Raw genomic sequence first — 594 nt, forward strand, 5'->3', positions numbered from 1 at the left:
TTTACAACCATGATGAGGGGAAGGAGAACCCACATATTTATTATGAGTGTAGCCTCTGTCAGCAGATGCCTGCTCCTGGGAACTTTTGGTGGCACATGCTAGCTGGGGAACCAATAATCCCAACCAGGGTCACCTACCCTAGCCAGTGACAGGGTGCACAAGCATTTATCCCAAGAACTCAAGAGCTCACCCACAGCCTTGATGACCCAACACACTGTCACTAACCTCAGCAAGGAATCACTAAGTGTCCCAGTAATGGAGGCACTCACATGCAAATAAAACAATGAATGTAGCTGAAGTACCCACATGAAGACTACACTACTTTGTCTACCTGGAAACAATTCTATAACACCCTACTCAACAGTCAATATTAAACACATCTACAGGAGGAAGTCTGCCTCCTGAGAGCTGACTCCAGAATAATAGAAGTAGCAGTTGCTCTACCAGATGACCAAGCATTGACATAGAGATATGAGAAATATGAAAAAACAAGAAAATATGACACAATCTAAGGAATACTCCAATTTATAAGTACCAGACACCATAGCGCAGGAAACCCTGGAAATGACTGGAAAAAAATTCTAAGCAACAATC

Source organism: Galeopterus variegatus, unplaced genomic scaffold (assembly GCF_000696425.1).
Source record: "Galeopterus variegatus unplaced genomic scaffold, G_variegatus-3.0.2 Scaffold16012, whole genome shotgun sequence".
Classification (NCBI taxonomy): domain Eukaryota; kingdom Metazoa; phylum Chordata; class Mammalia; order Dermoptera; family Cynocephalidae; genus Galeopterus; species Galeopterus variegatus.